We start from the raw sequence: 25,972 nt of genomic DNA, 5'->3' as shown, positions 1-25,972 counted from the left end.
TATTATCCAATCCAGTCCATTCTGGGACAACCAGGCGATATTCAATCGGTTCTTTATTTCAATTTCAAGCATTTTATTCCAACCCAGAGTCTGAAGGGCATAAGAGATTTGAGGTGAGCTTTTCTTACCTAGTTGACTCATTCTCTAAGTTCTTTCCAGGCCCCTGCTCTTAGCTGTCAGACCTTCTGCAGCATGATGAGCTACCCCTTTGCAATGGGCAGAGAACATTCCCCAGGAACTCTTTCTTCCTTCACTTCCTCTGTGGGCCCTAAACCCTTTTGTAAGCTTTTAACTCTCTCCTGCCAAAAACCTGCCTCCTTCCCTCTTGTATGTGACTCCAGCGTGGGTTGTCATCTCAGCCATGTCTGAGTTATGCTCCTGTGTCCATCTCCTTGCTAGCTTTGAGTCATATCACAAAAGGTGGCATAGGAGGAAGTGGGGAGGAAAACCAAGACTTCTTCAAAAATAACTATGATCTGAGTCTTTTAAAAGGTGTTCTGATTTAATAAATAAGTACATTTTTCCCACAGGGGCAATACCCTGCACTCTCCCTATCCAGAAATATGGGCCTTTTGTAGGCAAGTATTTCTAATGTGTAATTTTCTCATATTTTGATGTTTCACTGTTTCCAATGTATTTGTTATTTGAGCATCCTTTAAAAATAGGAATCTATATAAAAATGAACCAAGATCTTATCTTTAAAAAGTAACCTCAGAAAATGAGCAGTAGTGACATATGGATATATTATCTGGACCCTACAGAAAGAATAAGGCAATGAAAATTGGAGAGGTTTTTTTTCAGAGAGGAATAAGAAAGAAATGTGGCAGTAACACCTGCACATCTAATGCAAAGCTCAATTATTCTGCTAGAAATTAGGAAAACATCCTTTTGCAAACACAATTTAAATCACATTGAACAAAATTACCACAGGCAAAGATGAAAATCCCACCTCATTTTGGACGGAAATTATTATTAGCCATAAGTACTTCCTGTTCCTGCTCATCAGGCACTGCTCCAAAACCGGATATCTCTAATTTGACGGTCTTTCTTATGGAGCTGATGTTCCTGTTAAAAGCTGAGCCACTGCTCCCAGGTCTTGCTACTACCTCCAATTAGCCAAGAGCCAGTTGAGGCAGTGTGTGTCACCTCTGGAGTAGACCATGAGGCACCAATCAGACTCTTTTAGCCATTCCTCTTTTCCCTTCTTGACCTTTCTACCTCTCATCATATCTTCATTACTCAGTACAACCACCTCACCCAGACAAGCAGATTATTTTTATGCCTTCCACATATTCTTCATTTAATCCGACTTCTAAAATTTTACTGTGCTGTTCCCCCAGTTATATGCCCTCCTCTGCCTCCCTGCCTATCAAAACCCATCCTATACACACAGAAAATTCCAAATGGAAGAGGAGCTGAGTGTGCAAAATTAAATTATAAGAAAACTAGGGGGAAAAAAATGAAACAGTCTTCAAAAGTTCTAGAGTGGGAAGAACTTTTAAGCTTTGGACCAATAGAAGAAACCGTAAAAGTAAGAATATAATTGATTACATAACATTTTAATATGGCTTTAAAATAAAATGAAAAGTACTAATAAAAACATCAACATATATGTGTCAAGAAAATTTTAAAGAGAGACAATATAGCTACAAAAGAGTCATATAAAGACATGTTAATGATTTAACATCACTAGCAATTTAAAGAAATGCAAGTTTAAATCATGAGATGGAATTTTTTTCCTATTAAATTATTGTTTTTAATATGTCATCGGAGATTAGGTCATGATGATAATTGTATCTTTATATCTTGCTAATAGCATTATAATTTAATATGGGTCTCTTGAAAAGCAATTTGGCTCATACAATAAATGCTAAGAATGGATTCATGCCTTTGAATCAACAATTCTATTACAAGAAATAATCATAAGAAAACAATATAGTCTTTTCAATAAAAGGGGTTGGGAAAACTAGATAGCCACATACAAAAGAATGAAACTGGATCACTATCTTATACCTTACACAAAAATCAACTCAATTCAGCCCAGCTGAGACGGGGGTCTTACTCTCTGGCTTTGCTGGCTATTAACTGCAGCAAGGATACCCTAGAAAAGCTATCGGCCAAAAGCCGAAAAGACCCGGGTCTTAAAGGGCCAACACACAAACTCATTCATTGCAGCAACCTAAAATCAACAGAGAGAAGGCTGACAGTCCTTTGGTGAAACGAGACTCACCTGGTGGGCTCTGGGGGCATCTTGGTGAGAGGAGGGACCTCTCCAGAGACTGAGACTTGGTGGGGGCCATTGTTCTGAGCTGGTCCAGGCGTGCTGATATGGACCGGGTGGGGGTCATTGAGGTTCATCTTTTGGCCTGTTAGCCCAGGGGTCTGCCACACTCACTAGAGCACAGATTGAATCCAGTTCAGCCAGGGCAGGCAACCTGCCCTAGGGACTGGCCCCACCTAACAGCAAGCCCTCAGGCTACTTTTCAGCCTGCGTTGACTGGGTGCCTTGATCCTCTACAGGCAGGCAAGGGTGTCTGCCTCTGTGGGGCAGGGCCTGTGTGAGAACAAGGTGAACTGTGGGGGGTATTGGTGGAGAGGTGGGGGCCTCTGCAGTGTGGCATCGGGGTATGCTCCAGGGGGTTGAGAAATGTGCATGGACCAGGACTGTGTTGACAGTGTATGTGGTCCTGTCGGGGGTGAGGCTTATCAGCGGCAGAAGACCTGTGCTTCACAAATAGCCATAAAAAGGATCAGCCCCACCTTCCAAAGCCTGAAACAATTGAGTGCCCTCATGCCAAGGGCCAGCTGCACTCAGCTACACTCCTAAGAGAACTGACAACAGCGTTGTTGGCCTGAGGCCTATCACAACTGTAAGCCCCTGAGCCTAGCAACCGGCTACACTGGGTACCAACCCACTTAAGAGGAAAATTGCAATAGGAGTGTGCTGATAGACTTTGTAGCCAACAGTGCTGAGGCTCCCCAAACCGGATTTGCAAGCAGCTGGCCAGAGAAGGAAAGACTAGACTCCCCGGGTCCCTGCAGCGGGAGCAACCCTGCCACAGCAGAAGGACACAAGTAGTTCACAAAGGGGTCGCTCCTGGTTCTTATGGACTGGTGACGAGAGGGAAGCACACTGCTGGGCCTCATAAGGCATCTCATACATAAAGCCACTTCTCCAAGATCAGGAGACATAGTGGACTCACCTAGTACAAAGAAAATAGCACAGAGAAAGAGGCATAATGAGGAGGCAAAGGAATACTTTCCAAGCAAGGGAACAGTAGAAAACCCCAGAAAAAGGACTAAGTGAAACAGAAACTAGTGACCTACTCGACAAAGAGTTCAAACAAAATATCATGAGGATGCTCACAGATATGCGGAGAAGAATGGATGAACACAGTGAGCATATCAGCAAAGAACTGGAAGATATTAAAAAAAAATCAGAAATGAAGAATACTATACTCGAAATGAGAAATTCACTAGAGGGACTCAATAGCAGAGTAGAGGAAGCAGAAGAATGGATCAGCGAGCTAGATGAAAGACTAGAGGAGATCACCCAAGCAGAACAGAAAAGAGAAAAAAATTAGACAGAATGAGAACAGTGTAAGGGAACTCTGGGACAATATCAAGCATGCTAACATTCAGATTATAGGGGTCCAAGAAGGAGAAGAGAGAGACAAAGGGGCAGAAAATTTATTTGTCGAAATAATAGAGAAAAATTTTCCTAACCTGAGGAAGGAAACAGACATCCAAGTTCAGGAAGCACAGAGAGCTCCAAACAAGATAAGCCCAAAGAGGCCCACCCGAGACATATTATAATCAAAATGTCCAAAATTAAAAACAAAGACAAAATCCTAAAAGCAGCAAGAGACAGGCCACAAGTGACATATAAAAGGAAGCCCATCAGGCTATCAGCAGACTTCTCAGCAGAGACCCTATAGGTGAGAAGAGAATGGCATGACATATTTAAAGTGCTAAAAGGAAAAAACCTAGAGCCAAGAATACTCTATCCATCAAGGTTGTCATTCAGAATGGAAGGAGAGATAAAGAGCTTCCCAGACAAGCAAAAATTAAAGGAGTTTATCACCAAGAAGCCAGTTCTGCAAGAAATGCTGAAGGGACTTATTTAAGTGGGAAAGCAATGACCACAAATAGAGATTAAAAAAAATTATCAAAAAAACAAAACAACAACAACAAAAAACCAGGCAATAAAATCACTTGTACTGTAAAAATATAGTAAAGGCACCAGAACAACTACCTGTGAAGATAATATGAAGGTTAAAAGACAAATGTACTAAAATCACCTATTTCAATGATAAGAGGGTAATGGATAGACACACACTAAACAAGAGACTATATATGATTTGAAAATCAAATAATGTGGGAGGAGGGGAGTGAAAAAGTAGAGCTTTTATAAAGAGGTCAAGCTAAAGAGTCTATCTACTTAATATAGACTGTTATATGCATAGTATATTAAATAGTATCTTCATGGTAATCACAAATCAGAAACCTATAACAAGCAAGAAAAAAAGTAAGACAAAAGAAACCAAACGTATTACTAAAGATAGCCATCAAACCACAAGTGAAGAGAGCAAGAGAAAAAGAAAGGAACAGAGAAGAACTACTAAAACACCCAGAAAAAAAAAAAAGTGACAAAATGGCAATAAATACATACTTATCGATAGCTACTTTAAATGTCAATGGACTAAATGCTCCAATCAAATGCCATAGGATGGCCAATTGGATTAAAAAAACAAGACCCATGTATTTGCTGCATGCAAGAGACACACTTCAGACCTACAGACACTCACAAACTGAAAGTGAAAGGATGGAAAAAGATATTCCATGTCAATGGCAAAGAAAACAAAGCAGGGGTAGCAATACTTATATCAGACAAAATAGACTTTAAAACAAAAACTGTCATAAGAGACAAAGGTGGGCACTACATAATGATAAAAGGAACAATTCAAGAAGAAAATATAACACTTGTAAATATCTATGCGCCCAATATAGGAGCACCTAAATATATAAAGCAATTATTAACAGACATAAAAGGAGAAATGGACAGTAACACAATAATAGTAGGGGACTTCAACACTCCACTTAGACCAATGGATAGATCGTCCAAACAGAAGATCAATAAGGAAACACTGACCTTAAAGGACACATTAGACCACATGGACTTAGTAGATATATACAGAACATTCCATCCAAAAACCACAGAATACACATTCTTTTCAAATACCCATGGACTATTCTCCAGGATTGATCACATATTAGGCCACAAAACAAGTCTCAATAAATTTAAGAAGATTGAAATAACACCATGCATCTTTTCTGAACACAAAGGTATGAAACTGGAAATCAACTACAGGAAGAAAACCAGAAAAGCCACAAAAATGTGGAGATTAAGGGGCTGGCCCCGTGGCCGAGTGGTTAAGTTCGCGTGCTCCGCTGCCGGCGGCCCAGTGTTTCGTTGGTTCGAATCCTGGGCGCGGACATGGCACTGCTCATCAAACCACGCTGAGGCAACGTCCCACATGTCACAACTAGAAGGACCCACAACGAAGAATATACAACTATGTACTGGGGGTCTTTGGGGAGAAAAAGGAAAAAATAAAATCTTTAAAAAAAACGATGTGGAGATTAAACAAAATGCTACTGAACAACGATTGGGTCAATGAAGAAATCAAAGAAGACATCAAAAAATTCCTGGAGACAAATGAAAATGAAAACACGACATGCCAAAATCTTTGGGATACAGCAAAAGTGGTTCTACAAGGGAAGTTTATAGCAATTCACGCCTACCTCAACAAAGAAGAAAAATCCCAAATAGACAATCTAAAAGTGAACCTAAAGGTACTGGAAAAAGAATAACAAACAAAGCCCAAAATCAGCAGAAGGAAGGAAATAATAAAAATCAGAGCAGAAATAAACAATATAGAGACTAAAAAGCAATAGAAAAAATTAATGAAACCAAGAGCTGGTTCTTTGACAAGACAAACAAAATTGACAAACCCTTAGCTAGACTCACCAAGAAAAAAAGAGAGAAGGCTCAAATAAATAAAATCAGAAATGAAAGAGGAGAGATTACAACGGACACCTCAGAAATACAAAAGATAATAAGAGAATACTATGAAAAGCTATACGCCAACAATTTGGATAATCTAGAAGAAATGGATAAATTCTTAGAAACATATGACCTTCCAAAACTGGACCAAGAAGAAGTAGAAAATTTTAATAGACCAATCACCAGTAAGGAGATCGAAATAGCAATCAAAAACCTCCCAAAAAATAAAAGTCCAGGACCAGATGGCTTCCCTGGTGAATTCTACCAAACATTCAAAGAAGACTTAATACCTATCCTTCTCAAACTCTTCCAAAAAATTGAAGAGGAGGGGAGGCTTCCTAACTTCTTCTACGAAGCAAACATTATCCTGATTCCAAAACCAGACAAGGACAACACAAAAAAAGAAAATTACAGGCCAATATCACTGATGAACATCGATTCAAAAATCCTCAACAAAATACTAGCAAATTGAATACAACAATACATTAAAAAGATCATACATCATGATCAAGTGGGTTTCACTCCAGGGATGCAGGGATGGTTCAACATCTGCAAATATATCAACGTGGTACACCACATTAACAAAATGAAGAATAAAATTCACATGATCATCTCAATAGATGCAGAGAAAGCATTTGACAAGATATAGCATCCATTTATGATAAAAACTCTAAATAAAATGGGTATAGAAGGAAAATACCTCAACATAATAAAGGCCATATATGACAAACCCACAGCAAATATCATTCTCAGTGGAGAAAAACTGAAAGCTATCCCTCTAAGAACAGGAACCAGACAAGGATGCCCACTGTTACCACTCTTATTTATCATAGTATTGGAAGTCCTAGCCAGAGCAATCAGGCAAGAAAAAGAAATAAAAGGGATCCACATTGGAAAAGAAGAAGTGAAACTGCCACTCTTTGCAGATGACACGATTTTATATCTAGAAAACCCTAAAGATTCCACCAAAAAACTTTTAGAAACAATACAGGAAAACAGTCAAGTCGCAGGATACAAAATCAACATACAAAAATAGCTTGCATTTCTATACACTAGCAACAAAGTAGCAGAAGGGGAAATTAAGAATACAATCCCAGTTACAATTGCAACAAAAAGAATAAAATACCTAGGAATAAACTTAACCAAAGAGGTGAAAGATCTGTACACTCAAAACTATAAAACATTGTTGAAAGAAATCAAAGAAGACACAAAGAAATGGAAAGATATTCCGTGCTCTTGGATTGGAAGAATTAACATCGTTAAAATGTCCATACTTCCTAAAGCAATCTATAGATTCAACGCAATCCCTATCAAAGTTCCAACAACATTTTTCACAGAAATAGAACAAAGAATCCTAAAATTTATATGAAACAACAAAAGACCCCAAATAGCCAAAGGATTCCTGAGAAAAAAGAAAAAAGCTGGAGGTATCACACTCCCTGTTTTCAAAATATACTACAAATTCATAGTAACCAAAACAGCATGGTACTGGCACAAAAACAGATGCTCAGATCAGTGGAACAGAACTGAGAGCCCAGAAGTAAACCCACACATTTATGGACAGCTAATATTCGACAAGGGAGCCAAGAGCATACAATGGAGAAAGGAGAGTCTCTTCAATAAATGGTGCTGGGAAAACTGGACAGCCGCATGCAAAAGAATGAAAGTAGACCATTCCCTTACACCATGCACAAAAATCAACTCAAAATGGATTAAAGACTTGAATGTAAGACTCGAAAGTATGAAACTTCTAGAAGAAAATGTAGGCAGTATGTTCTTTGACATCAGTCTGAGCAGCATATTTTCAAGTCCCATGTCTTACTGGGCAAGGGAAACAAAAGAAAAAATGAACAAATGGGACTACATCAAACTACAAAGCTTCTGCACAGCAAAGGAAACCATCAACAAAACGAAAAGACAGCCTAACAATTGGGAGAAGATATTTGCCAACCATATATCAGATAAGGGGTTAATATCCAAAATATACAAAGAACTCATACAGCTCAACAACAGCAAAAAACAACAATCCAATTAGAAAATGGGCAAAAGATCTGAACAGAGATTTCTTCAAAGAAGATATATGGATGGCCAACAGGCATATGAAAAGATACTCAACGTCATTAGCTGTCAGGGAAATGCAAATCAAAACTACAATGAGGTATCACCTCACTCCTGTCAGAATGGCTATAATTAACAAGACAGGAAACAACAAATGTTGGAGAGGATGTGGAGAGAAGGGAACCCTTGTTCACTGCTGGTGGGAGTGCAAACGGGTGCAACCACTATGGAAAGCAGTTTGGAGTATCCTCAGAAAATTAAGGGTAGATCTACCATATGATCCAGCTATCCCACTGCTGGGTATCTATCCAAAGAACTTGAAAACACAAAGGCATAAAGATACTTGCACCCCTATGTTCATTGCAGTATTATACACAATAGCCAAGACTTGGAGGCAACCTAGGTGCCCATCAAGGGACAAATGGATAAAGAAGATATGGTATTTATACACGATGGACTACTACTCAGGCATAAGAAATGATGAAATCCGGCCATTTGTGACAATATGGATGGACTTTGAGGGTATTATGCTGAGTGAAATAAGTCAGAGGGAGAAAGTCAAATACCGTGTGATCTCAATCATAAGTAGAAGATAAAAACAATGACAAAAAACCCCATAGCATTAGAGATTGGATTGGTGGTTACCATAGGGGAAGGGGAGAGGGGGGAGGGCAAAAAGGGTGATTAGGCTCACATGTGAGGGGATGGACTATAATTAGTTTTCAGGTGGTGAACATGATGTAATGTACACAGAATTCGAAATATAATGTACATTCAAAAATAAATAAAGTAATTAATTAATTTTTAAAAATCAACTCAAAACGGACTAGGGACTTGAACCGTAAGACATGAAACCTGAAACCATAAATGTCTTAGAAGAAAATATAAGGGATAAGCTCTTTGACATGGGTTTTGGCAATGATTTTTTGGATTTTACACCAAAACCAAAGGCAACAAAAATAAACAAGTGGGACTACATCAGACTAAATAGCTTCTGTACAACAAAGGAAACCATTAACAAAATGGAAAGACAACCTATGGAATAGGAGAAAATATTTGCAAATCATATATCTGATAAGGGGTTAATATCCCAAATATGTAAAGAACTTATACAACTCAACAGAAGAAAAACAATCTGATCAAAAAATGGCAGAGGATCTGAATAGACCTTTTTCTAAAGAAGACATCCAGATGGCCAACAGGTACGTGAAAAGATGCTCAACATCACTAAATCAAGGAAATGTAAGTCAAAACCACAATGAGATATCACCTCACCCTGTTAGAATGGGTATTATCAAAAAGACAAGAAATCCTAAGTGTTGAGGAAGATGTGGAGATAAGGGAACCTTTAAGCACTGTTGGTGAAAATGTAAATGGTGCAGCCATTATGAAAAACAGTATGGAGGTTCCCCGAAAAATCAAAAAAAGGAACCACCACATAATCCAGCAATTCCACTTCTGGATATATATCCAAAGGAAACCAAATCACTAACTCATAAAGATTTCTGCATCCCAATGTTCACTGCAGCATCATTTACATTAGCCAAAACATGGAAGCAACCTAAGTGTCCACTGACAGATGAATGGATAAAGAAAATGTGGCATATATATACACATTGGAATATTCTTCAACCATACAAAAGAAGGAAATCTTCTCATTAGCAACAACATGAATGTACCTTGAGGGCATTATGCTAAATTAAATAAGTCAGAGAAAGAACAGTACTGTATGATCTCACTTGTACGTAGAATCTGAAAAAAGCCAAACTCACATGGATGGATATTGAGAACATTATGCTATGTGAGATAAACCAAATGGAAAGACAAATACTATATATCACTCATGCAATATGGAATAAAGCCAAACTCATAAAACAGAGAGTAAAATGGTGGTTACCAGGGGAAGGGGGTTGAGGGGATAAGATATTGTGACAAGGTACAGACTTAGAACAAGTAGTAAATAAGCCTTAGAGATTTAATGCACAGTATGGTAAATATAGGCAATTATTGTATTATAATCATCACACTTGCTAAGAGAATAGAACTTAATTATTCCAACCACTAAGAAGAAATGATACGTATGTAACATGATAGAGGTTGTAATTATTGCTACAATGGCAATCATATTACAATAAAGAAATGTATCCAATTAACATGTTGTACACCTTAAATTTATGCAATGTTATATGTCAAATATATTTCAAAAAACAACACTGAACTCATAGAAACAGAGTAGATTGATGGTTGCCAGAGGTAGGGGGCAGGGGATGGGCAAAATTGGTGAAGGTGGTCAAAAGGTACAATCTTCCAGTTATAAGATAAATAAGTCATAGGGATGTAATGTATAGCGTGGTGACTATAGTTAACAATATTTGCATGTTTGAAAGTTGCAAAGAGAATAGATCTTAAAAGCTCTCATCACAAGAAAAAAATTTGTAACTATGTGAGACGATGGATGTTAACTAAACTTATTGTGGCAATCACTTCATGAGGTTAAATGTCAATTATATCTCAATAAAAAAGGAACATTCAAATAGAAAAAAGAAAACAATATAAAAATGTAAAAAGTTAGAAGCACAAGACATTTAACATGACAGTATACCTCAAATTAGAAGGAAATGAACAAAGCAATATTCTGATACTCCAGGAGTAGATACAAAATTAAAAGACTTCACAATAACATGAAGAAAATAAATATTACATAAAAATATACATGGAGAAGAAAACACCAGAAGGAAAGCATGACAGTAATGTGTTAGGGTGGCGAGAATTATGGGTGATGCTTATTTCATTTTTTCTATTCTCTGCATTTTCTATAATGCATTTTATTCATTGTGGTAAAATATGGGTAATATAAACATTGCTCTTTTAACTATCATTGAGTATACAGTTCAATGGTCTTAAACACGTTCACATTGTTGTGGAACGGATCTCCAGAACGTTTTCATCTTGCAAAACTGAAACTCCATACCCGTTAAACAATAACTCCCCATCCCCTGGCAACAGCCATTCTATTTTCTGTCTCCATGGATTTGACGACTTGAGTCACCTCCTATAAGTGCAGTCAGACAGGATTTGCCTTTTTGTGACCGTCTTATTTCACTTAGCATAACGTCCTCAAGGTTTGTCCGTGTAGTAGTATGTGACAAGATTTTCTTCCTTTTTAAGGCTGTATTCCCTTGTATGGATTGTACTGCTTTTATGTTTGTCACTTATAAATGTTAAAATCCTGCCTAGCCATGTGAACCTCATGCTCATGTCTTCTCTGGTTCAGCCACCTAAAGCCCTTTTCCTCTACTCGGCCTTTTGACCTTGAATTGATTCAGCGTCATGCTCTTGTTTACCCAATTAATAGTAAGTTCTTTATGTTTCACTTTTAAACCAAAGCAGGAGCCCTAGGACATTTAGCCCAAGAAAGAAGAAAAGCAGCCAGTGGCCATGCTGGGAGAGAGACAAACCCCTGATGTATTCTCGGAGAGACTGGTCTTTTTCTCTCCTCCTAAAGCGAGGTCTTTTTGATTGAAGGATATTGATATCTGAAGCTTCCCTTAGAAAGCTGAAAACTTCTTCAGAAAATATTTAAAAGTCCTGAACTGAAGGACCCTAAGATATTATCTCTGTCTTCTCCAGTGGACTCACTGCTGCCCACTGCTACAAAGCCCTGGGCTGTCCTCAGAATTTTCCAGTTTGTCAGGGTTCAGAAAGAACAAAATTACTTAAAGCAGAGAAAAAAAAGAAAAGAAAAACCCACTTGGCAGGCAATTTGGCCAAGACTGAGAGTTGGTCTGCTAACACTGGCAGAAGGAAACATGGTAGAGGGAGCAACCTACCAGCATGTTCCCCAGGGTGCTCACTCGGGGGCCCACAGGCTAACCAGGGAAGCTGTAGCTCCTGACGCCTCAGCCAGGGCCCTTTAAGCTTGTGCACTACCAGCCCTTCCCAAAAGAGGGATAGATTCCCAAACCAGGCTATTTGATCACCAGTAAAGGGCACGAAGGTGACAGAACTCTTCCCGACTGAGAGGAATTGCAGCTTCCAGGAGTGGAATAACTGGTAGCTTGTTATTATGTGTCATTGGCTCCAGAAAAATTTTACAGCCTAATTAAAAACCAATTTGTTGACTACTTTTTGCAAAGGGCAATGTGTTGGGTAATGTTATGTGTCAACTTGGCTAGGCCACGGTACCTAGGTATTTGGTCAACCCCCGCCTAAATGATGCTGTAAATGTATTTTTTTGATGACATTGACATTTAAATAAGCAGACTTTGAGTAAAGCAAATTACCCTCGATAATGTGGATGGGCCTCGTCCAATCAGCTGAAGGCCTTAAGAGAAAAAAGATGGAGGTCCGCAGAGGAAGCGGGGATTTTGCCTCCAGACTGCTTTCAGACTCCAGCTGCAACACCCCCTGGGTTTCCAGCCTGCGGGCCTATCCTGCAGACTCGGGACCTGTCAGCCTCCACAACCACAAGAGCCAATTCCTTAAGATAAATCTCTCTCTCTGTGTACATATGTGTGTATACACACACACATGCTCTATTGGTTCCATTTCTCTGGAGAATCCTGACTAATACAGGCAGGAAAAACCAGGTAATTCTTTTTGCTGTGCCTATTCTCTTTTACTGGAAATTGTTTTTTTCTAATTCAATATAAGCAACTTAAAACTACGACCCAGTATTATGTTTCTCTGTTCCTCGTAAAATCTAGGAAAGTGCTTTGTATGTAGTAGGTATTCAATAAATATTTGATTACTTAATTTGAATAAAGAGGGCCAGACGATAACTTAACACTGCCAAAATTAAATCTTCCTGGGCAGTGATTTGTTGACACTTTTTTTAATTAACTGTCAGACACGACAAGCCTGCTTACAGGACAAGATTTTGCTTCCTTCGGTTCATGCCTCTCTGTTGTGATCCTTTTGGAGCACCAAACCTAATTAATGTACAGGCCCAGAGACTGGTTCCTATTCTGGGTCAAGGCTAAGACTGAAATCTGGGTGGAGAAAAGCAACTCAAGGTCATCCTCTAGCTACTGAGAGAAGGTGGGTAGGGTAGCTGTTCTCTGATCACAATAGTCTGGGACAGACATACAGTGCTGGAGGGGACAGATGTGGAATCGAAGGCTAGCATAGCCATCTCGGGGTTTCATTAGGCCTTAAGCCTGTATTCCAGCACTCCCAGCTTCAGGAAATAAATGTCCAGCTAGACCAGAGGCTGGAACGGAAGCAGACCCCATAGGCCTCATGGAACAGGACTCTCATGGGGTCATCGGGGCAAGGGAGCAGGCTCATATTCACTGCCTGAAGCTAAGGTGATATTAAAGTGGATTTAGTTCCATTGGGGAAAAAAAGCTTTCATTTGCATATTCTAATGTTAATATTAATACCAAGATACCTCTAATATGATTTAATAATAAAATATCCCTCATTCTATATTTTGTACCTGTTTGAAAGTTAACCAATTGAAAACTGTATTACTATTTTGCAGTCTAATAACAGGTCAAGATGTTTATTTCCTTCTTTGTTCCCCCTTTTTAAAGATTTTCTAAAAGGTGCACCACTTGATTTGTTGTATCAGTTAGTCCAATATTTCTTACTCATCTCCCACGTTTGCAATACATATTTGCTGTAATTTGTAGCAATGACATTTGTTGTAAAATAGCACTTAACAGTTGTACCTGAGTTAAAGTATAAAGTATGTTCATTACCAAGGCACTCTTTCTTTGGAGAACTTTTCATTGTTATTGCTGCATAATTGACCCTAATGGCTCCGAAAAGAACGCTAAAATGAAGTCTTTTTTTTTTTTTTTTTAGTTACTATATTTTCCTGGAGCCCCACGGTTTGAAAAATGCAAACAAATCATCAAACAAATCATCTCATGTTTTCTGAAATTTAAAACTAAAGCTCTGATCATTCAGCCAAAATAAAATCAGATTTTTGTATGAAAGAACGGAGGGATAAACTGCATAAATACAGTGGTATTCAACTCATCTTAAATTCTGCATTTTCATTTTTGCAATGTGTTTACTTCATCCTGCTCTGAAAAATTGTGTTCTGTCGCTCTACCTACATTAGTCAAACTTACCGTTATTATTAAGCACTGATTAAACGCCCACATCCTAACACAACAAATCTGCTAGCTTCTCTACATGTGTTTTCCATCTTAAGACACAGACAAGACAGACTAAAGAGAGCCTTTTATCAGAGATATTTAGTCCTAGAGCCTTCCTTTACATATTCTAAACATGAAAGGCCCTTTACATGAAATGTATTTCAAAATATTAAATAAACATCATCTTTGGATAGGGTCTCCTTGGCTGCAAGCTAACAGACATAGAACAGTTGTCAGAAATAAGTTGGCAATCTTATTAAACGCAATAATTCTGATTTTGCATAGACTTGTGGATATTCATGGCTAAAATAAAGACCTGAAGAGCTGCGTCTGTGCTACTCTTTTTGGTAGAATTTTTTTAGGAACAGACTGAAATCGTGAAACTTCTGTACCGTGGGCCATGGTGCTCCTTTTCTGCGAGTATGTGTATCTTTATTCTGGATCCCTTTTATAAATTAGGTCCTGGACCACTCTGTTCTTTCTATGTGTATGTGTTTTGTTTTGAGAACAAGCACCCTTCTCTCTTTAATCTTCTTCTCCGAAGGCTGGAATGTGTCAGCGGTGTAACTCAGAAGGGCTAATGGAATAGAATGGGCAGCAGGGTATTTTGTAAAACCCTGTGGTGGGTATAGGAGACCTCGTTGTGCTTCTCTGCCATTCAGCCTTCAAGAAGGAGTGACTAAAGACTATTTCTCTTTGGGTGAGAATTATCGGGCGTGGTGATTGGCAAACTGATAAGTAGTGAGAATTCTAATATAGCTCCATAATATTAGGGTACTGTAAAATATGGCATATGTAAATGAAAATATTTTGAGCTGGAGAGTTAAACTACTTTAATTTTTTTTTCCTCTAAATTCTTTCATGGTAACAAAATTAATAGACATTACTTTCTTTGAATATTTTTAGGGAAAGTAGTATTTCTCTTTCAGAATATACTCCCTATTTCCTGATGCTGCTCATTCATTAGTTAGCTATTTCCCCTTTTTGTGTCATTGGCCTGTTGCTGCCTGCAACATATGTCTTTTAAAAGAAAGTTGGAAGAAAAATGCTCTTCAAAAAAAAATCAGTTGTTTTGTTTGTTACCAGTTCATTTTCATTACTTCTCTTCTTGACGCAAAGTGCTGTCTGTTATTCTGATAATTAGCCCCATAAAGTTAGGCAGGGGAAAGAGAAATTAAAAACCTCCTTTACGTGATATTATTACTATTAGCTGTTCCAATAAAGGTTTGATTGAGTAGGATAATTTAAAGTTTTAAGGAAAGGTATTTTCTTTGAATTTCAATTATCTTTACTTTTCCTAGATAATATTTGCACCAATAATTGACTACTAATTCTAAATCACCCTCTAAACATTAGTGTGCTCTTTCTAAAACTTCATGAAACTATTGTTTGTCTTTCGAAGACTGGGAATATACAGATGCTAACTATTTAAAACTTCCATGATAGTTTTGTTTAGGTAAAGAGATGATACATGATATTTTTTTTTTTGGTAACTTTCTGTATTTTCAAGTTTTCTTTAAGGTGTACATTCAGCCATTATATTAGTTGACTGCCTGCCATGAGCCAAATGACATGCTGGTGGATGCTTTAAAGAGAACAAGACAGACAAGTACTAGAAATTTTGCTGCACAAAATGAAAGATTGAGATCAATAGCTCAAACATGATGTGAAGATTGAGACAAGATTTGGCTTTTCGTTTTAAGGTGAAAAAGCCTCTTAGCATGTTTAAACGCTGAAGGAAAGATACTGATGGACCGTGAAGGGTTTAAGATGCAGGAGAAAGAAGAGGCGAGAGTGGGGACCTGGTGAACTTACACTTTTATTAGAGCAGTTATGGTTCCTCAAGCATGATTGAAGGAGGAGAGATGTGACAGAGTTAGGCAAATTTCCAGGATCAGTGTCAGGATGTTTTCCAAACAAGTTATTTTAGCCGTGAAGAGTGAAAGGTAAGATTATTTGTTGGGGATGATAAGCAAATAGGCAAGTAGAAAGTTCAAAACAGCTGCTGGGAGAAAGTGAGGGAGTGCTGACAAGGAAAACGTGGGCTCCCGCTTGGCATCCAGTGTCCAGTGCAGCTGAGCCAGACATTTATACTGGGACCAATCTGCACAGTTGCGTGATTTTCTCAGAAGCTCTCAGTTTTACTTATATAATGGAAATAAATAAACCCAAAAAATTTTAAATAGCTCCACATAATCTGAAGCCAAAAGTAGACTCAATTATGCCTTAAGCCAAAATAACCAAGTACAGGCTTCAGAAATGGAACAGAGAGAGATAAATGCCACCATTACCTCTATATATGATATCTTCTCTTCAGATACTGTAGTTTTAAAACAGAGCTTAAATGACAGCCTGCCTTTCTCCTTACCTTCAAGTTCTCAAAGCTGAAGATGTATCAGAATCCCCCGGGGGGCTTTTTGAAACAGACTGCTGATTCAGTTTGTGATTCAGTAGCTCTGGGGTGAGGCCCTAGAACTTGCATTTCTAATAAATTCCCAGGTTCTGCTGAGGCTGTTGGTCGGACACCATATCCTGAGAATCACTGCTCTAAATCAAACTACAACACCAGGACAGATATCTGCCGTGGTCAGAGTCACTGGAGCTGCTGTGTTCAGGATCGATTTCTCGTTCGCTGCTGATTTTCCCCAAGCAGACCACGGTGCTTGGAACATAACTGGCACCCAAGACCTGTTTTGAGGAAGGGAGGTTAACTAGCATTTCCTGAATGCCCTCTATGAATGTGGCGGATAGAATACGGTCTCTCTGTCGAGGCATTTCCACATACACAAAAACATTAATTGGTTGATATATCTTTGTGCCAAAGGAATAAAATGCCAAGTTATTGACATACCCTAAACTAATAGTATTTACTTCAGAATATGACTTAGTGCTGTATAAAGAATATAAAAGGTCACAATTAACTAAAAATGTAAATCTTTGAAAACTAGAAAATGTCAGAAAGTATAGTATTTGCTCCTCTAAGCAAGACATTATATTTAGTACTGTAATCTCCATTTTAGGGAAGTCTAAGCAAAAGTTACTTAAGATTGGCAGAACTGGAATTAGGACCATAGTCTCTTGATTCTCATAAAGTCATCCCTCACCTACATCTTGCCAGGTGCCTTAGACAGTTTTCTCTCTGTGTCTTAATCATTCAGGAGTTTGAGCCAGTTGACCAGTCCTTTTTTAAACCACTCTCTTCTAGGCTTACCTGCTGGTTTTCCTTCTGCTTCTTTTACATACCCTTGCTTTCTCCTCCTCTGCTGGACCTCGATGCGTTGGCATTCCCCAGGGAGCTCTTTTGACTGCCTTCTTCTGTATCCCTTGATGATCTCATCTAGTCCCAGAGCTGTAGATAACACCAACTTACTGATGTCACCCAAATCTGCATCCCCAGTCCAGACTTGCCCTCTCAGCTCCATACTCATTTATCCAGCTGTCAACTGGGAATCTCCACTTGAATAGCTAATAAGTATCCCAAATGTAACAGGTCTAAAACAGAATCTTCATTTGCCTCGAACCTGCTTCTCTCTGGTCTTCCACATTTCAGTAGATATTACACCCATATATCAGTTTCTCAGGCCAAAATCTTAAGCATCATCTTGGATTTCTTTCATGTGCTATCTTTCCACAAACCCCTTTGATCAGTTTTTGCTCCCAAACCGATTTCTGGTCCGACCTCTTTGTACCATCTCTCCTGCTGCAACCACAGTTGAAACCAGCTTGTCTCTTCCGTTGATCCATGGCAACAGCTTCATAACTCATCTCGAAGTTACCACTCTCACCTCTGGTGCTCCTTGTTCCACCAAGCAGCTCGAGTGATTTTGTTTTAGAGTGAATCAGACCATGACAATTCTCTGATTATAACCTGCCAAAGGCTTCCCTCCACAGGATACAATCCAACTCTCTTACTGTGTAATGCCTGTAGGCACTGCTTCTCCAGTCTCATCTCTTACCACTTCCCTATCCAGCCACTCCGGCCCTCTTTCTCCCTCTTGAACCTAGCAAGTTCTCCCGCCTCTGGGCTTTCTCCCTTTAAAGCTACTGTTCCCTCTGCCTGCAGCGTCTTCCCCCAGCCCTAGGCCTTTCCTAACCATGTCAGCCAAAGCGGTACCCCACCCCCCCATCACTCTCTATCCCATCTTTATTTCCTTCAGAGCACTTATTTGAAATTACTCATGTAGTTGTTCAAATATTTATCTGTATCTGGCAACTAGACTGTAACTCCCAGCAGGCAGGGGTTTTGTTTTGTTCATTGCAGGCTCGTTTAGAATGTAATTTAGAACTCAGTCTACCACACGAGCATGTTGAATTGATGAAATTTAAATCTATCGTTCTTCTACAACACCATGTTGGTGCCTTTTCAGGTATTATTTCATAATCTGATCAGAATCTACTCCAATATCTCGGCAATGAGTTGTTCCAATCGGTGATATATTCATACACCCAAATCTGTTTTTCTTGAATCCCAGAAGCCATAATTCCAAAGACAGATGCTTGGGCAGCTTAACAGAAATCTCATGCCATTGTCTTCATGTTGTCCTTAATATTTATTTTTAATCCAGGTCATAGACTATGTTTTCAGCTCAGCATAAACCACCCCCCCCCCCCGCCCTAGCTAGTAGTTCTCAAAATGTCACAAACAAGATCAAGTTTTTCATTCAGGTTCTCCAGAATATTCTAGATAGACTTTAACTTGAAAATTAGTACAAGTTCCCATATTGACCTGAAGGCCTAGCTCAAATGTATTTGACAGTGATTACATATTTTGTGGTGTTGTTCAGCATTTTGTGTTCTGAATCTAGGCCACAGGAGAGAAATAAAGAGAATCCATGCCTCGAGCTGTTTACAAGTTGTTGTTTATTTTCTCCCATGTTTAAATTCTATCACTATAGCATGAAAAACAACAAGAATCCCTTTTTGGCCAGGTACTTAGGATTTGAAACGTCCTTGTACTCTGCTTTAGATTTGGAGTTAACATAAATTTGGTTAGATATCTACCATGGCTAGTTAATTCTCCTAGCAGAATCCTTTATAAAAATAAGAGCTAGTTCATTCATCCCAATCTAAACCAAGGTGAGACGCCCTTGTTTCCACGGCGAACTCCCTTTGTTCACAGGTTTGCACATTCTCCTTCTAGTATTTATGTGCCACTTCTTAAAAACCCTTGACTGATAAAAGCTTCCACTGGTTAAAACACACCTCATGTTCTAGTAACTCCTGAAACACTAAGTGTATTGAAAGCTCCTGTGGGCACAATTGTCTAACTGAGGCCTATCTTGGACCACTGCTTTGCTAGGTCTTGGAGTACATGAGGTTATCAAGGTCCCTTTTGCTAATACTTAATACTCCTTTTTCCTTCAAGGCTCTTCCTCATCTGCCTACTCTAAAATGGTGGGTTTCCCAAAGCACCAGCATTGAGGTGCGTGCCCCCGGGTGATTTCATCCCCTGCACTGATGACCCCCATTGATTTTTCCCCAGCCCCATGCTCTTTTCCCAGCATTGCTCATACTGTCCTCTATCTATTGGACATGTGGCTAGCCCAAGGGCACCTCAGATACCACAAATCCAAATCCAAACTCATTATCTTCATACCTCCACTGACATGTCTACCCTGACAGCTTTCTTCCTGTATGGCATCCCAATTCACACGATTAACAGGACTATTGTTGACTCATTGTCCCAAGCTTGAAACATTGAATTTTTCCCTGAGCTTTTTATCCATAATAAACTGACGCCTAAATCATATAAATTCTACCAAAGAATATACCTCTGGTCTGACCTCTCCTTTCCATCTGCACTGCCACTTTTTTTTTTTTAAAGATTTTATTTTTTCCTTTTTCTCCCCAAAGCCCCCCCGGTACATAGTTGTGTATTCTTCATTGTGAGTTCTTCTAGTTGTGGCATGTGGGACCCTGCCTCAGCGTGGTCTGATGAGCAGTGCCATGTCCGCGCCCAGGATTCGAACTAACGAAACACTGGGCCGCCTGCAGCGGAGCGCGTGAACTTAACCACTCGGCCACGGGGCCAGCCCCTGCACTGCCACTTTTAAAAGCATAACTTATCTCACTCTTTCATGTTCTTTTGATGAGACTTCAGGATGGGAGTGTAGTCTATGTACACATTCAATCCGTCATCTGGACCTACTCCTCCTAATTTTATCTCAGAAATGACTCCTGCAGCGTGTGAGCAGCACTAACCAATGGAAATATAATGTGAGCCACTTATGCAATTTCACATTTTCTAATAGCCACCTTATAAAGGTAAAAAGAAACAAGTGGGGGCCAGCCCAGAGGCAGAGTGGTTAAGTCCATGCGCTCCACTTCGGTAGCACAGGGTTTGCGGGTTCAGATCCCAGGTGCGGATCTATGCACTGCTCATCAAGTCATGCTGTGGCGGCTTCCCACATACAAAATAGAGGAAAATTGACAACAGATGTAAGTGAAATTAATTATAAGACTGTATTCTATTTAAGCCATTACATCTAAAGTATTAAGATTTCAAACTGTAGTTAATATAAAAAATGAATAGATATTTTACATTCCTTTTTCTTTATACAAAGTCTTCAAAATCAAGTGCTCAATGAACACTTGTGACTTGTTGCTGTAATATTCAATAACAGATGTAGGAGGTGAACCGGACCGGGGCTAACACTCATGGAAGGATATACCTTTAGCTTCAGTGAGAGATCTGGCCATATATGATGGTCCTGGCAATGAAAACAAGGAATCAATCCATAACCACACTGAAAGCTATTAAGGGAGCTATCAGCGGAGAAGTTATAAAGCAGATGGAGTCCAACTGAGGATTAAACCACAGCCCAAATTGGGGAGATGTTGGTCAAAGGTACAAACTTACAACTAGAAGATGAATAAGTCCTGGAGATCTAAGACACAGCATAGTAATTATAGTCAACAATACTGTATTATATGCCTCAAAATTGCTGCCAGACTAGATCTTAAATGTTCTCATCACAAAAAAGGAATGATAATTATGTGACATGACAGAAGCGTTGGCTAATGCTATAGTAGTAATCATATTGCAAGATATAAATGTATCAAATCAACACACCTTAAACTTACACAATGTTATATGTCAATTACATCTCAATTTTAAAAAAACAAATACCGCAGCCCAAAATATACAAAGAGAATAAACCTTCAAGGATAAAGTAAAAAAAAAACAAAAATCCCAGAGGCAGACTGAACCAAATACAAGCACAGGCCCCAGGCAAGTGAGTGGGTAATTAGAGACAGCCTTGGGAAGGGCAGGGTGAGTAGGGCACCTCATCCTCACGCCCTGTGAGCCCAGGCAGCTGTGATACTTTCCTCCAGGCTAATGGCCCAAGAGCTATTCTCACAACAAAGTGAAACTCCTTTGCTGGTATGTCTTTGAGAGAAGCAAAGTAGACCCTGACAGGATGTGACAGGGGACCACTGAAGCTCTGCTGGCCCCCAGGGGAAGGGACTGAGCATGTATTCTGAAGTGGGGACTCTAACAAGAGAGGCCCCAGGGCTATGCTCCAGGTAAAGAAAAAATGCCCCCAAATGAGGCCATCTCACTTTCCCACCCTCCCTACAACTGTAGACAGCAGACTACAGAGATCAGAACGCACATTAATAGAAAAGTTAATAGAATTTCTTATTGGAGCTGAGGAAATTCAGTCTTCAATCCTGTCCTTCAATGTAAGTTTGAAGAACCCCCCAGGTCTCATTTGCCAGAACCCTTCACTGGCCAGAGCAAGAGTGTTTACCATTGGCCAGGACTCACTTAGGCTAATACAAGGCTGGCCCGAAAACTGGAGAGGGCCAGCCAACCCTGAAGCACAGGCCACCTGGTCACTGAATGGAATCAGGGCTCTGTCAGCCAGAACAGGAGCGTGGCTGTTGAGCAGGCCCCTCTAGGGAGAAAGGCTAGAATGCCAAGAACAGAAACTTAGAGCAGTGGTTCTCAAAGTGAGGTCCCAGACCAGCAGCAGCATCACCTGGGAACTTGTTAGAAATGCAAGTTATCTGGCTTCACCCCAGATCTCTGGAATCAGAAACTCTGAAAAGGGGGCCCAGCAGTGAGTGTTCCAGCAAGCCCTTCAGGAGACTCTAAGGCACCCTGAAGTTTGAGAACCACTGCCTGTCCCCAGTGCCCCTCTGTTAGGCTGAATCCCAAAGGAGAAGTAAGGAGGGAACAAGCAGGCAGCTGTAAAAGCAACACAGGCAGAAAGCAGAGTTGTCTGCAATGTCGAACGCAATGAAGAGGTCCTGGGTTTTATTTAGCGAGCTTATCAGGGATAGGACATTGAGAAATGGAGCCTAAAGTAGTTACAATTCAAGTGAAGGGTTTTCAAGGAAGCCTTGTGCAGTTTAAAGGCAGAGAAAAAGAATCCATTGGAAAATTAAAGATACTGGAAATAAAGTGATACTCAGGGGAGGATTTTCCCTAAGACTCTGAAGGAGAGAAGTTATAGCCGTGCTCTCCAAAACATTAATCACTTACCACGTGTGGCTGTTGAGTGCTTGAAATGAGGCTCATTTGAACTGAAATGTGGCGTTAATGCAAAATACACGCTGGATTCCTAGCCTTAGTATAAAAAGGGAGGATGTATAATAACCAGTTAATAATTTTACATTGATTACATGTCAAAATAACACCTTTTGATATATTGGGTTAAATAAAATATATTATTAAAATTAATTTCACTTTTTTTCTTTTTTTAATGTGGCTACTAGAACATTTTTATTTACACTTGTGGCTCACATTATGCTTCTGATGGAGAACTCTGGTCTTGAGCAAAAGGAAGTCTAATAGGTTTGGAAAAAAACTGGATGAAAGAGTTTAGAAGTTTCGGATCAACATAAAGGCCTAAGGAAAACACCACGTGCAATTGTTTCAAGATTCTTCTCATGTCAAATCGTGTCTTAAAATACGGAGAGAAAAATGTTTTTGCCCCTTAAAGTGGAAAAAACCTAAGGAGATTATAAAGATACAGAAGTTAGCCTATAAAAGATCAGCTGACAAGGAAGAGTTGAGTTCATTGAATGACGATATAATTTGGAGCTGAAATTTCTTCTGTGTTTGAAAGAAATCTTCAGTAGATTGAACTAAACTACTGGTGGATGGAGGAAGAAAAAAGACCAAACATCATCCCTTGCTTTCTTGGTCTCATGATTGAGAGGGAAAGGTCAAAGTGTAAGAATCAGATGTCTGAAAGTCTTCCATGCAATATCGTAGGCGAGTCCATTTCAGAAATGCATCAACTGTCTAAACACAGGGCTTGCTTGGGCAGAATCTGGTCCCAGTGACCAAAGCAAACAGGAGGAGGTGCCCACTGGGGGCTTCTTAAAAAAAGGTTGCGTGTTACCTCCTGAGAAGCTGTCGCTCAAGATATTCTTCTCAATGTTTGGAGGCAACACAGGTGAGAGAAATAATGTTGTAGAAAACATCCTATTTATAACTCCATATTCTTAAATTCCACAAAACCTGCCACAAAGGCTTTTTTCCTAAAGAGGATTAAACTGTCTTAGGCCTTCTGTTTCTCAAATTATGAACTCTCTTAATTGCCTTTGCTCAGTCTTCATTTGTTTTTTTTGGCGGATCCTAAGTGCTTGACTTGGTTAGGAGATGACTTCTTGTTTGTTTTGTAGTGTTTGTGCCTCCCCCAAATTGCATTCTCTCTTAACAATGGCATTAAAGTCCCAACTACAATGACAGACTGTCCCCATTTCCTCCTTCTTCTACCTACTTTTCATGCATAACCACTTCTTCCCTATTGTTGTTTAAAAAAAAGTGAAATAGGGAAGATCATTAAAATGGCCACACTGGAGAATGTCGTCCCACCAAATACAGACTTTAATATTCCCATACTGAATTCTGCATGATTTTATATGAGAGAGATGAATGACTAAGATCATAAGAAATTCCTTTAATTAGAGAGAAAAGTATGGATTTAAGTGCTTTGCTTACAGTGGCAAAAGCTTTTAACCTTCAGAGATTTTTAATTTTCAAGTAAGCCATGTCTAAAATAATTTTGAAGCAGAAAATTTTGAATATTTTTTAAAGGTTAATTTATGCAAAATAGAAAAAATTATCGGTATGATTATTAACAAATAGGTAAAGGTTTTAAAAATAAGACACATGAAAAATCCACCTGGTTATTCAGTCAATTAAAACACAAACGTCATCCGCTGAATATAAGTATATTAATTTCCTATTGCTCCTGTAACAAATTACCACAAATTTAGTGGCTTGAAATGGCACAAATTTATTATCCCACATTTCTGAAGGTCGGAAGTCTGGAATGGGTCTCCCTGGGCTAAAGTGAAAGTATTGGCAGGGCTATGCCCCTTTCTGGAGGGTCTGTGGGAGAATCCTTTCCCTTACCTTTTCCAGCTTCTAGAGGCTGCCTGCATTCCTTGGCTCATGGCCCCTTCCTTCATCTTCAGAGCCAGCAGCATCACATTATCAAATTAATCTCTGGCTCTGACTCTCCTGTTTTCCTCTCACTTTTTAGGACCCCTGTAATTACATTGAGTCCATCCAGATAATCCATGTTAATCTCCTGATCTCAGAGTTTTTATCTTAATCATTCTTGCAAAGTCCCTTTTGCCATGTAAGATAGCTAATATGGACTGAATGTTTGTGTTCTCCACCTCCGAATTCGTTATGTTGAAACCCTAACCCCCCATGTGATGGTATTAAGAGGTGGGGCTTTTTGGAAGTGACTAAATCATGAGGGTGGAACCCTCATGGATGGGATTAGTGCTCTTATAAAAGAGACCCCACAACCTTGTCTGGATCCTGCTTCAAAAAAACCAACTGAGGAGCCAGCCCAGTGGCACAGTGGTTCAGTTCAGCATGCTCTGCTTCACAGCCCAGAGTTCACAGCTTCAGATCCTGGCCAGAGATCTGTACCATTCATCAAGTCATGCTGTGGTGGTGTCCCACATATAAAATAGAAGAAGATGGGCACAGATGTTAGCGCAGGGCCACTCTTCCTCAACCAAAAAGAGGGAGATGGGAAACAGGTGTTAACTCAAGGGCCAATCTTCCTCACCAAAAAAAACAAAAATAAAACTGAAAAAGACACCTTGAAGACACCAAGGGACACTTGAATATGCACTAAGTATTAAGCGAAAGTAGGCAGTTATTGATATTTTTATTAGGTGTGATAATAGCACGGTTGTTATTTTTTTAAAAGTCCTTATCAGTGAGAGATGCACACTGAACCATATACCTGTGAAATTATATGTATAGGATTTACCTTTAATATACTGGAAAGATGAGTGGGAGGAATAGATGAAACATGATGACAAAAAGTTGATAATTGTGGAAAGCGATGATGGATAATAAGCTTATTATACAATTCTCTCTATTTTTGTATATTTGAAATCTTCCATAATAAAAATAATTTGAAAGAGAGAAAAATAAAAAACAGAAAAGAGGGGCCAGCCCAGTGGTGCAGTGGTTAAGTTCACACAGCGGCCCGGGTTTCACCGATTCAGATCCCGGGTGCAGACATGGCATTGCTTGGCAAAAGCCACGCTATAGTAGGTGTCTCACATATAAGTAGAGGAAGATGGGCATGGATGTTAGCTCAGGACTAATCTTCCTCAAAAAAAAAACACACACACACACAAAAGAGACCCCACAGAGTCACTAGCTCTCCTTCCACCGGTAAGGACAGTGATGAGTTGGCAGTCTGAAACCTGGAAGAGAGTTCTCACCAGAACCTGACCATCCTGG

At 39.4% G+C, this 25,972-nt stretch overlaps 1 protein-coding gene and 1 long non-coding RNA gene across 12 annotated transcripts in view; one reads left to right on the top strand and one right to left on the bottom strand.

The window, feature by feature from the left end:
• LOC139084836 (uncharacterized) overlaps positions 1 to 2,352 on the bottom strand; it is a 36,117-nt gene extending 33,765 nt beyond the window's left edge. The window contains exon 1 of the long non-coding RNA XR_011542629.1: positions 2,231 to 2,352. This is a non-coding gene — a long non-coding RNA (uncharacterized lncRNA). The remainder of the gene's footprint in view (positions 1 to 2,230) is intronic.
• Positions 1 to 25,972, top strand: part of DLGAP1 (DLG associated protein 1) — an 843,303-nt gene that overhangs the window by 433,857 nt on the left and 383,474 nt on the right. The window lies entirely within an intron of this gene.

Source organism: Equus przewalskii, chromosome 7, assembly GCF_037783145.1.
Source record: "Equus przewalskii isolate Varuska chromosome 7, EquPr2, whole genome shotgun sequence".
In the NCBI taxonomy this organism is placed as follows: Eukaryota; Metazoa; Chordata; class Mammalia; order Perissodactyla; family Equidae; genus Equus; species Equus przewalskii.
The sequence above is the reverse complement of the archived record's forward strand: the minus strand, read 5'-3'. Positions and strand labels throughout refer to the sequence as shown.